Source organism: Lissotriton helveticus, chromosome 6 (assembly GCF_964261635.1).
Source record: "Lissotriton helveticus chromosome 6, aLisHel1.1, whole genome shotgun sequence".
NCBI lineage: Eukaryota > Metazoa > Chordata > Amphibia > Caudata > Salamandridae > Lissotriton > Lissotriton helveticus.
In genome coordinates, this window is record NC_136067.1 from 1606311201 (window position 1) to 1606324442 (window position 13242).

Consider the following 13242-nt stretch of genomic DNA (forward strand, 5'->3'; position numbering starts at 1 on the left):
AATTAGAGGCATTATTAACTCTTTCATTCTACCAATCTATGTATGCAAAGCTTAAAGACTTATTTTAATGCACAGGCGTTTCACCTGGATTAGTGATCCAGTTTTCTTAGATCCCCACCTTAATGCTTTATTGTTATTTTTTTACTGTGGATTTGTGTACTTTTGGGTTGTAAATGGCACCTTTTTACACTTTATTGCCCGGGAAGCCAACTATAGATAAGCTTGTTAATGCTGACTCTTGTAAACAAATAGGTGCTCGGAAAAAGCATTGTTAACTTATATCACCACTTACTGTTGCATCCACTGTAGCCTCAGTGTACCTTTGAGTAAAAGGTCTTCTTTCGGGCTTACATTCAAACCATGGGGTTAGGTTGTTTTCTTTCGTTCAGTCAAACGCCGAGTAGAAGGTGATGACTCATCTAACTGAATACTTTTAACACATTTTCTAATTTATGTCTTGTTGCATTAGGACCGAAAGGAGCCGATAAAAAACTAAATAAGAAGTCTCAATTTACATAAAGCAAGAAGCTTGAAACATTTCATTAAAATATGGGATATGAATGTTTTGCAACTATCCGAAGAAGACAGTGTCAACAGAGTGATGTTGCAAATATCAAACTTAAGTAAAGGTTAGCAGAACCTGAGTGAAATCACGCAATTTATTTTGTATTATTATTATTATCAACATCATCATCAACTCATGGCATAAATTACCACCAAAGATGTCTATGTATCTCTGCTCGCATAACTACTCTCTTTGCCCTTGTCTTTTTTACACCCCTTTAATGAACTCTGTTTTCCTTGTCTTCCCTTAGCCGGCTATGTCTCTACTGTGTTCTTCTGATGTCCTCAACCTCTCTGTGTAGTCGATGTGGACACTGTGTTTCTCTGATACATGTGATTTTCTCTCACTTCAATTTGTGTCTTTTTGCTTCCAACCTCCTCACTTTGCTATCTATTTTCCTTTGCTTCTATCACTCTTCCCTGTAGTTCTTCCTGTTCTGGCCACTCTGTGTGTGCTCTCTGTTCATCTCCTCCCCTCAACTCTTCCTGTTATCCTCTGTCCATCTTGTATTCTCTCATCCAGTTGTGTGCACTGTTTCTCTATACCCAATGCACCTCTGTTGGTGCCCCTGATTCTCTGTGTTCCTTTTTGCTCCGCTCACCATGCTTTCTATCTTCACTGCCACCCCCCTTTTTTCTCTGTATTTCTCTGCCTCACTCTCTCTCTTTATACTTTCTGATTTCCTTGCCTCCCTCATCCATCACAGTTTGCATGTGTGACCAGGTATTCGATAATATTCATTAAATATATTCCTTCACAGTCAAGAGCCCCTGATCCCAAACATCACACTCCTATCAAGTGCCATGCACATCTTTACATGCACAGGTTTGCAAACTAAGAGGAATATAGCACACATGGCACACCCAAATATATTCCCCTTGCTTACAATCATCTATCATATAACTTAATTGATATTGATCTATCTATAATATTTGACACTGTTGATCACTCTACTTTTTTCTCCCTTGGTACCATTGGCATCAAGGGTTCAGCTGTGCACTAATTTTCCTTGTATCTATCAAACCACTCTTTCTCATTGACATGGGACTTGGAAAGATCCCCGCCAAACTCTGTACCAGTTGTGGTTCCTCAAGATCACATTTAGGTTGACTCCTGTTCCGTTTCTTCACCAGCTCCCTTAGGAACATCATCCACTTGTTTAGTTTCCTCCTCCTCTGTCAGAATTTTCTGTGCACTTTTCAACCCTTCTATGCAGTGCTAAAATAGATTATTACAACTGCCTGTTTGTGGCCCTCTCTCAGTACACTTTCTCCTATTTAGACAAGACTCTTAACCGTGCTAGAAGAACATTATTCAACCTGCTGAGGCGTACACTCGTTACTCACTTTTGTAATGAACTTGTGGCAATAAGTAAAAAATATGGCACTCTACAGGTTGCTAGCAATTCTTTTCAAAGTGATGCATGGTATTTTCAAGTACTGCTTTCCCAACATACTGACCTGCTGTACAGACACCAGGGAATACATGCGGGATCAAGGTTAGGTCTGAATCCATGGTGACTCCTAGGTTTCTAACTTCTCTTGAAGTTGTCGGAGGGACTTTGAGTCCTTAGCCCATATGGTGGTAGACTTGTAGTTTCGCCATTGTCTGCATGTCCTCATCTCTCTCTTTGCGGTATTGAGCTTGAGATGATTATTCTTCATCCATGTGTTATGGCAAGAAGGCAGTCATTGAATTTTGAATTGTAGGGCCATCCATTTTCAAAATGATTTGGGAGTCATCTGCATAGTTGTGGCAGGTGAGGTTGCATGATTAGATCAGTACAACAGTCGCGTTTCAGACAAGGCAGAGAGTCAGTTGTCATATCCATTTGGAATGATCTAAAACTCACAGTGAACAAAAACAGAGTTACTTCTGGATTCGTAAGCTCCTCACACACAACACTGCGGTATCCTCAGGAATCCATAAAATCCTCTATATTATTCAACATCTATCTAACCCTGTTATCAAATCTGATGAAATTATAGATACTCACTAGTTACAACTATGCACATGACACCCAAATTATTAGACTGGATGGCCAATGGTGATTACATAAATAAACCATTATATGGGAAAAATGAGTCACTCTTATTCTTACTCATATTCTTATTGAGTCAGAATTATTCAATTTCTATATAGGTCCTGCACCCAAAAAAGTGCTTTGAGAAAGATCTACAAGTCCTCTAAAGTGCAGAAGCATCTTTTGCAATATATAAATGTATCTGAAAATTGTCTTTCGTGCACCAAGCAAATCGAGAATGTGCATTAGATTTAAAAAATATTGCACATATGTAACCTGAGAATTTGTCTAAAGTGTTCACCCAACTGCTACTGCATTTGCCAATTGCAATTTTCGATATCCCAGTAATGCCTTAAAACCCAATTAGTACTAATTTATGCTCACAATCCAAATCCTAAGTAAAGTATGTTCAAAAGAAATTTGTGGACCCTACAATTGATACATAAATAGGCTCTTAAGATCTATAAAGAGACCCTTTCACCACATTAATTCCTCTCATATTATCCCTTTATTTAAATTTTATTTGAAAAGAATTCAAACAATCTGCAATTGCATGTATAATTTAAACACTGTAAGATCAAAATCACAAATGACTATCACATTCTCTTGACAAAGATCTAACACATCTCTGATTGCCGCAATGAGAAATGTTCACCTTGTCCCAAGAGATCTCTTTCCTATTGTTCTTTTCAGATTGTGATGGTTTCAAGATTTCTCTAGCTATCCTAACACTGGATGTTGTATTTCTTGGTAACACAAATCTGGTTTCCCCATGTCAGAGCAGGATAACCTTTGAATAGAAAGCTGTTAAAAGGTTAACACTCATATTATCATGATCCTAGTTAATGTGCCATTGATCATATATCTCATGGCAGTTTTTCGAATTAGCGCCCTTCAAAAAAGGGAGCATGTCAACTTGTCATGCAAACGAATATCTCTAAATAAACATTTACGATATTACTATGGCTGCTGCGCATTTTTTATTCAACAGCAGCAGAATACTCTTTCTGTGGTATAGCCGGCTCTGGAGTATCTTACCAGCCATGATCCTGAAAGCAGGAACACTGGGAAGGCATACATTTCAACCTTCAACAACAATTATAACCTATCCACAAGCTTTCCACTTCACAAGGGTACACCGCCAATTCCTCAAACTCAATTTACCACTAATGAGGATGGCCTATAGTTTAGGAAGGCATTATCAATCCCTAGCCTACTTAAAAAGAAGAGATAAGAGGCCTTTTGCCAAGACTTTTTTCATTGGCCTCAGCATGCCTAGCAGAAGGGAATTACAAGGTACAATTTTGTGCCATTTCTTGTGTTGTGATAGCTATACCAACCCCATACACATCTAAGTGAAATTAGTAGTAAATTTAAACGGATCACTGAAATATTATCGACGGTCACATTATCGACTAGCAATAATATCGTTGAATAATTATCGACTACAAAAATATCGACTTTGTATACTTATTACACAAAATACAAAAATATCGACTAAAAAATATCGAGTATTTAGAATATCGAGTACATAAATATCGTCTTATTAAATATCGACTACTAATATATCGTTGTTCATGAAATTACACCTAACACTACAAAAATATCGACTACTAAAATATAGAGTACAAAAATATCGTTTCTAAACAAATATCGAGTTATTTTTTGTACCCTTTCATGTCTAAAATACCATATTAATGGTCTATAAAAGTCATTACTCTATACAAAAAACATTTTACATATAATACCTGTTACTTTTATAACATTACTATTTATCATCATTTGCTATACATTATATTAAATGCGTTCTATCATTTGAAAAAGAATCTTTACATGTAACTAAAATTTTCATAATATTTTTACACTTACACATCTATTTTATTTAACAACTAACCTGCTTTAATGCGGAAAGCACCACATACCACCATTCTCACATCAACAAACACACCAATTAACATAAAAAAAATCAAACTAGCCTATACAATACTTCCTTTCATCCTACAACCAATCAAATCCAAGCACACAAAATACACATACTATAAAAGGGATAAATGCATTCTACCATTTGCTGCTGCTAACTCCATAGAAAGAAGATGCCAACACTCTGAAGATTTTGTTCCTGAACAAACATCTTTAAAGATCCAGCTCACTAGCTAATCATTCAAGTAAGTTACATTCCATTATTTAAAAATCTAAATTAGTAGTCTATTATTTTACTTATATCTCATAACTCTTCCACTTATTTAATTTTTATCTCCTCCTACTTTTATGATAGAAACTACTACAAAAAAATTCCTAATACATGCTCCTATTTCTTCCCCTGCAAAATAAGATAGTAAGTATATATTAATGGTCTGTTATACAACAACAGCTGTTTTTAAACAGTATTTCACAAGATTCATACTTAATTTAAAACATTTTATTCACAGATATTCAGCGATTTTCCGATTTCAACACTACAAATGTATAGAACTACACTAATTAAACATGTAAGTATATATGTTTTTGTTAGTAAACAACCAATATTTAAAATGCTATTTTCTAAACAACATATCTTGCATATTACATCTTCCCTACAGATCCAATAAAAACATCCTACATCAACTATACCAAAAGACAAGACTACCCTTGTAAAAAATGTAAGTATACTTCAATTTGTCTAAAACTTCCGATAAAAACAAGAACTATGTTCTTAACACCATATTATGTATTTTATATTTCCTCTACAGATATTGTGAATACATCATACATCTATTCTACCTACAGCAAAGAAAAGTACATATTTAGAAGTTAGTATACTTTTAAATATTTCCAATTTCCCAACGCTTCAAAATAATTTTTATCATATGTGACATGTATTTATTCTATCTTCTCTACAGATCTAAACTTTACTACCTTGATGTACTCCACCAAATACTACAACTCAACTATTTAAACAAGTAAGTATATGTAATGTTCACATCAAATGTAGTACTAAGCAAATTAAAAAACTGCCTTTTCCTAGGAAAAACGTTTGTTATGTATAAACATTAACTTAGCATTTCTATATTTTCATACCAACAGTAAATAAAGAAATACATACAAGAAAGTCCTTCAAAATACAGTTCTGCATTTGTGATTACTACTTTTAGTAAACGTAAGTATAAATACAACATTAATTATGTTAGCACCACTAAGTGAAATATATGTTATTTGATTTTGTTTCTTTCTACTCTTTCCTAGAACAAGTAAAACAAAATGACAGAAGGTGCAGAATTTGTTATGTCACAGAAAAATAATTTACTGTTATGTTATATGGGTTATGTTTATAGCCAGGAAAGACAAAGTGGTAGAAATGTTTTCTGGAAATGTACAAAATATTACTCAAACAAATGTTATGGAAGGGCTACTACAGAGGAAACTAATGTGCTATTTACCAGGGAACACAATCATCCCCCCAATGTCACAGAAATTGAAATAAGAGATGCTTTAGAAAGTATAAAGACTGCTAGCACACAAAGTGATAGACCAACAACACAAATCCTTAAAGAGGAACTGTTAAAAGTCCCAGCCCATGCTTCAGGTCAACTACCCTCTATTGACTCCCTAAAACGCACAATTGCATACACTAAAAGACACACTTCCACAACCCCACCCAACCCTACTACTTTTGAGGAAATTATTATTTCACCAGCAATGTCCATCACACACAATAAAGACAAATGTATCCTTTTTGACAATGAAAGCAGTACAAACAGAATCATAATGTTTGCAACTGCAAGTAATTTAAGAAAAATCCAACAGTGTCCCCAATGGATGATGGATGGAACATTTAAACCATGCCCAAAACCTTTTTATCAACTATATTCCATCCACGGGTTATACCATAACTATAACATCCATTTCATTTACTGTTTGCTACCAAACAAACAGCAAAACACTTACACAGAAATATTAAATGTTCTCAAAAATGAAATTAATAATTATTTTCCAGAAAAAATAATTATTGATTTCGAATTAGCTATGATTAATAGCATTTTGAAAATATTTCCCCACACAGCAATCCAGGGTTGCTACTATCATTTCAATCAGAGCATATGGAGACATCTCCAAAAATCAACTTTAAGTATTTTGTACTCAACAGATAGCACCTTTGCCTATCAAATAAAAAAATTGATATCACTGGCCTACGTTCCTGTTACCGATGTAGCGGAACACTATAATTTATTAATTGACAGCACATATTACAAGAGGAATGAAGATAAACTAACCCCATTACTGGATTATTTCGAAGATACTTGGGTGGGAAGGTTGCACAGATCTGGACATCGACGCCAACCCAAATTCCAAATCCCTTGGTGGAATGTCTATCTTAGTACTTTAAACCAAGAGGCTAAAACCAACAACAGTGTAGAAGGGTGGCATAATGCTTTCCAAGCTACCACAAGCAGAACAAGACCCACATTCCATAACCTACTAGAAGCTTTGATAAAAGAACAAAGCTATCAAGAACTAAGAATGGAACAATCTGTCACCCAAATTGGTCCAAAACTAAGTAAACAAACTAAACAAATGTTCCGACTACTGCAAAGTCAAGTCACACTATACCCTACAACTAGAGGATTAGAATATCTGGCAATAATAGCTAAAACCCTACTATAAAAATGTCGACAAAATATACTAATATCTTCTTACAATAATGATACATATAACAATCATAAACATTTCTAAACAATTATAAATAAGACATATTTGTTTTACAAACTTATCAAAATTGTGCACATTATTTCTGAACAAATATGCAATATTTATAATTACATCACACATACACATTACATAAAGATCGACATTTCCCACCCAATAAATAGAAATATAAAAATACTTACAATTTCTGTAGATGAAAGAGACGTAATGAAGCAAAATACAATCCATACAATCCATTACAAAGTAAGAAAAATCCAATATGGGAAACCATCAAAAACCCGAAAATTATGTACAAATAAAATAAACGCTCCAGGAAATCCCGAAAACAGTAGTGTGGACACTTTAGTATTTAAAGTGATATACACACAACTTTTAAAAAAACGGTGACGCATACCAATGTATCAATCCAATACGAAACCCTCAAAAATCCCGAAAAAAGGTTAAAATTATTAAAATCCGCTCCTGGCAAACACGAAAAATAGGAGATACACGTAAAAATATAACCATAATAAGTCATACATTAGTATCTCTGAAAAAAAACACGCTTCCTTCCATGTAGTTTTCATGCGAGGAACCGGAATCTGTAAAAAAACATACATAACGAAACCCACCCACAAATAGCCCATAAAATTTGTAAATACACTCACAATTAACATTAACCATGTAAGAAGACATTTCCTAACAATTCAAATAACACTAGAACTAAAACATACACGACGCATCTATAACGATGACATTACACCTAAACGCTACATTAACAAATCATACATACACACAAAAACACTACACAGTCCGAATATACCCTCAAACATTACCACTCAGTCATAAATGGTATATAAAATTTACCTTACTGTGGTATATAAATAAATAATACCGGATCTGGTTTTGACTGGACATAGCAATAACAGATAGCTCAATAAATAAGAGTCAAGATTCGAGGTAGTAGGAGTTTGCAGGTTTAATACAGCATAAAGGACAGGAACAGGACAACCTGCAAGATCTGGGATGGCTAGCTAGCACAACCTTAATAACAGTGCACAAGCATATATACTAAAACAGTTTCATTGCAGTACATACAATAGGCGGAGCAGTGGGTGTGGTCAATAGCAGTCGCGAAAGATAAGGGTGAAAGTGGGTGTAACAGGAGGCGTATACATAGACATGTGATGTAAACGTAACAGAATATGTCATAAATGGGGCGGAAACATGGAGGGGGCTACCTGAGGAGCCGGGACCTCTAACCTAGTGGTGCGCGTAAACTAACAATGACGTGTTACTAGGAGAAGCTGGGGGCTATGACTTCTGCGCTAGGAGCAGAGACTGAAGTCTGGAGAGTCAGGGCGACATGTACCCAAACACTATCTAGTATCTGATGTTTGGAGAACATGTTGATAGGATCCAAAAGTTATCGGGGTAAAGGCTAACAGACTCTAAGACTGGTGCATGCATTATTCTACATGTAGTGCGTGTTGAAGAATATTAAATGACCATTAAATGCAGTATTTCTCTTAAATGGAGACGTATAGGCTAGACCATGACGGAAACTATTGATGCGATTCAGTAGCTTAGGAATGCAGAGAAGGAGGGCTGGACTGATAACTAGAATCATAACATACTCTTGGCAGACTCGTAGGCAGAGCCAGGCCGAGCCGGGCACTGTGAGGCAGGAAGTAAGTGAAGGGTCGAGGATACAGGTGGGGGCTGTATCGCTCCTCAGCGAGGGCTCAGGAGACAGGAGCTGAATCTGGTGTCCGGGCCCTTTTGAGGCCTAGAAACGGGGACTTTTCAATGAATTAACGTGCACACTGAGAAACGTGGCAACGTAACTTTACATAGGCCTAATACTCGTAGCTTTCACGAGAACTGAAAACTGGCATACTAGAGATGGACACAACTGTAATTGCGTCTTTAATCGAATATGGAAAATACATATGCATATTAATCATGCACACATAACATAAGATGGGGAACACGTAGGGACACAGAACATGGCAAAATTTACTTTTCCACATTCCCTCCTTGTCACTACGTTTCCATCAGGTAACATCAATATTCATGATACCATCTATCATTTCATACAGTATCATTTGCTCGTCTCGAAGTTTCTTGGAACTGGATTTAGAACGGGACTTGGGACTAGGAATACAAGAGGTAGCACAAATGCCGCAAATCGCAGGGCCACATTGTATACAGAGGCAGCAACTGAATATGATCGCTACTGCAATACCTAGAAAGGACAATACTTTCCATCCCCAGGCGGAAATTATATTCCAGAACCAACCGGACCATGTCCAGGTACCTGGATTTTGGTGTAACATATGGGCTATTTTATGGAGTCTGGTTATAGCTGAATAAACAGACGGCGCGTTATTAGGAATGAAAATGCAGCAACTAGATCCGATGACTCTACATGCCCCGCCCCTATCGGCCAGTATGACGTCAAGGACGAGACGATTCTGGAGCACGACAATTCTCATAAAAGATTGCTCCTCGGTTAAGTTACCTAGAGCAGAAGTAGTCTCAATCACTACTGCTTCAAGGGTTCTGGTTAATCTACGTATCAGTTTACTATTCACAACAGTACCTAAATAGGGGAAGACACCTTTATTGATATCTATGTATTGTTCTAGAGCAGTTTCAGTATAATCGACAATCGGGAGGTCTCTCTTGTGTCTAGTATGTACTAGGTGGGAATTCCTATGATAGTCAGGTGGGGCTAGAAAAACTGATGGCAGAAGGAATGCAATGTAACAGGTTCCCTCCCAATCGAGGGGCAGACGAACATATGCGGTCTGGCCACAAACAAAATAAGAATGACGTGAAGCTTTGAAAATAGATTTCCTACTGTCACTATACTTGACAATAGTAGTACAATCACTATGTCCTACAGGTACGGAACCATTCTTTCGGACACATAATTCACCTTTTACTGGTAATACTGACATAGCAGGTAAGTCTGGAGTAGTATCAGACTGAACATTCAGGACCATGAAATTCGAAGAATAATTACCTAAATTATAAACTTCATTTTCTAGATCTAACCCTGTTCTGTGGGGAAGACCTTGCTTGTCTGGAAAACATGTACTGTTAAGAAAAGACATATCTGTTGAGGATGACGTTAACGTGGACCATGCTCCAACTGAACCGTTATGTGAAAATGGATAAGGAAAGAGTGGCAGAACTCCCTTCGGTGTCTGGAAAGGGGGGAGTCGACCACACACCCAACAATTAGTGGCATTGCTGGTCTGGTGTGCATAATGTAACATGCGGATAAATGAGTTGTTACGCATAGCAAGACGATAAGATAGTTCATGAGGAGGCAGGTCACTAAACGTGTGCTCTACCGTAACATTAGAAGACTTATTTACATGAGAAACTGGAAAATACAAATAAAATGCATAACTTGTACAGGTAATCATAAGGCTGAAAAACAATATGAAACTTAGAAAAACGATACATCGGATTGAGTTTTGACTAACTCTCTCACTATGGGGGTCTATTTTATACATGTCAGAAACCGGTCTAACCGTTTCACCTAGGGGAGGACTTAGACAATCAAACTGGCTGACTTATTTTACTAGACCCTAATTTTTTCTTATACTCCTGTTGCGGAGTTTTCTCTAACAGGGAGGGATTTATATCATTGTCTTTTGCGGGACAGTCCTTAAGAATAGTACTTTGGCAGTCTTTCAAATCCTGGGAAATGTTCTTGGAAACAGTCTTTAATCCATAAAACTTTTTCACGTGAGACAGATGCACCCAGCCCTTCCTGCCTTCCAGCTTGACAGCAGTACGGGTGGCCAGGAGGACCTGTTTTGGCTCCTTCCAGCGAGGCTCCAGCGGACTTGAACGATCAAAGTTCCTTACAAGAACCAAACTTCCGGGAACGATTTCATGCGGTGCCACCTCGGTATTGTCTGGAAATGCGGTGGCAACCTGTGAACGACAAGAGTGTAGGGCAGACATCAAGGAAGCTAGGTAATCTGTCAGCATATTACTTGAAACATCTGTAATACTTCGGGGTCTAGGTGTACCCCACATGTTAGGGGGGCGGCCGAATACGACCTCGTACGGGGACAGACCTGATCTGGAATGTGCGACCATGCGCATGTAAAACAAAGCGACTGGCAGAGCTACTAGCCAGTCTACACCTTTTTCTTGACAGACTTTGGCAATACGTATTTTCAGGGTCTGATTATGTCTCTCTACGAGACCGGCTGCTTCAGGATGGCGTACACAATGGAACTTCCACTGGTACCCTAACAACAGGGAAACGTGTTTCATCAATTCAGATGAAAATGGCTGGCCGTTATCAGAATATACGACCCTAGGGAGTCCGTAGCGGGGGAAGAATTCACGAACCAACTGTTTGGCAGTGGTCGCGGCTGTGTAATCTGGGACTGGATATGCCTCTGTCCACCTGGACAAAGCGCATACAACTACAAGGACATACTTGAAACCTCGACATCGCTCCATCTGAATATAATCCATCTGGAGGACTTCAAAAGGGTGGTCAGGGGGCTGGAATCCACCTTGTTCCACCGGGACACTTTTACCTGGATTAAACTGGCAACATATCATACAGGTACGGACTTTCTGCTTGGCTGCAGCTCGTAAATGCTTGTTGAACCAAATGTTCTGGATACTGTCTAACATAGCTTTTTCTCCTAAATGTGCTGGACTATGTGCGGTATTGATAATGACTTGAACCATAGAGTCGGGGAGAAACCATGTGGCTCTACCCTTCGTTACCCATCCCTGATCTGTCTGGACCCCTCCTTGTTCGGACCATTTCTTAATTTCATCGGGAGTAGCATGTAACTGGATATCTATGACATCTTGAGTAGGGTCCTTAACTGTCATACAGGTAGTCGGATCTGGAGTATGTGTCTGTGTCGGGTTAACTGAAATGTCTGGGGTCTGTGCTGTAAGCTTGGCTGTGCGATCTGCTAGATCATTACCTTGAGAAATAATGTCTGTAACTTTCGTATGTGCTTTGCATTTCATGATAGCAATAGATGTCGGTAAATGTATGGCATCTAACAGAGCTTGAATAAGGAGACCATGCTGAATCTTGGTTCCATGAGAAGTCATGAAACCTCTCTCCTGCCAGAGCACTCCGAAGTCGTGTACGACTCCGAATGCGTAGCGTGAATCTGTATAAACATTAACTTTCAGGTTCTTGGCGTGTATGCAGGCTTGTGTCAGAGCAACTAGCTCTGCTGCTTGAGCAGACAGGGTGTCAATACGGTGTGTTTCTATAACTTCAGTGTCAGTAGTCACTGCATACGCGGCTACTAGTTCTCCTGTACTTGTTCTCATACATGAACCATCCACATAAAGTGTCAGGTCGGGATCTGGTAATGGAATATCTGTCAGATCTTGTCTTGGCTTAATCATAGTGTTAACTACTTCCACACAGTCGTGTGTGGCAGGATTCGAATTAACTGACGGTAATAGTGTAGCAGGATTTAGAACGTTGCAGCGTCTGATTTCTATGTGTGGCTGGAACAGTGTCAATTCATAACCTGTTAAACGTGCAATTGTCAAGTGCTGAGTCTGTGTTCGGTTTAAAAGAACTTCCACGGAGTGTGGAACTTGTACTGTCAGAGAGTGTCCTAATACTATGGAATCACTTTGTCTGATAGCTAGTGCTGTGGCTGCAACTGACTTGAGGCACGCAGGCAGAGCCTGGGCTACAGGATCTAATGTGCTAGAGAAATAAGCACAGGGCTTGTATTGTCCTGCTTGATCTTGTGTGAGAACAGATAATGCTGTACCATCACGTTCTGTAACAAAAAGTGTAAAAGGCTTACTGTAGTTCGGTGTAGCTAGAACAGGAGCTTGGCATAGAGCTTTCTTTAACTCATTGAAACTAAGTGTATGTTCAGATGTCCAAGGGAGGACAGTCGATACGGCTGCCTCCTGTGTCGTTAACTGTATTAGTGGCTTAGCTAGAAATGCATACTGA